Raw genomic sequence first — 616 nt, 5'->3', positions numbered from 1 at the left:
ACTTCTCCTCCTGTGTTCTTGTTCTGCAGTAAATCAACGTCATTGCAGTTGATGGCGATTCATGAAATTGATGGTGGACGCGTCTGGCGAGGCGTCGGCGTGGCGAAAGATCGGAGGAGGCGCTTGGACGTAGCTTGCAACACGTCCTTTGTTGCGCGGTTGCAATGTTCTCTCGCTCGTCCGCGCTGGGTCGTTGTTGACGTCGGTTGTCACTTCCGTCTGTGTTAGGTTCGGTGGGGGGAAAGGTCCTTGCTTTCATGATGACTTTGATAATTATTTAATCTAATTATTGTGGTACGTGGTAACTGGTACTGTAATGCTGAGGTTAATGTTCAATAAATATGATTATGTTATTATTTCGTTGATATTATTACACGTGATGTAACAGCTCCAACAGAAAGTATCTATTGGCCTTAATTATCGTTTATTGAGTCATAGTAGTAGATCAAAATACGAAGTAGATTATTAAAATAGTTGTTTAGGAAGTCGTGTGATAATTAAATTGTATAAAAAGTGATGGAGCAAGGTTTAAAATATTTGATATTTTCCTTTTTACGAATGAACGAATATATAGATAAACAGACAGATGAATTAATAAATATGTAAACGATTGCAT

The sequence above is a fragment of the Penaeus monodon genome, chromosome 32 (assembly GCF_015228065.2).
Source record: "Penaeus monodon isolate SGIC_2016 chromosome 32, NSTDA_Pmon_1, whole genome shotgun sequence".
Classification (NCBI taxonomy): Eukaryota; Metazoa; Arthropoda; class Malacostraca; order Decapoda; family Penaeidae; genus Penaeus; species Penaeus monodon.
Note: the sequence above shows the minus strand (reverse complement) of the source record.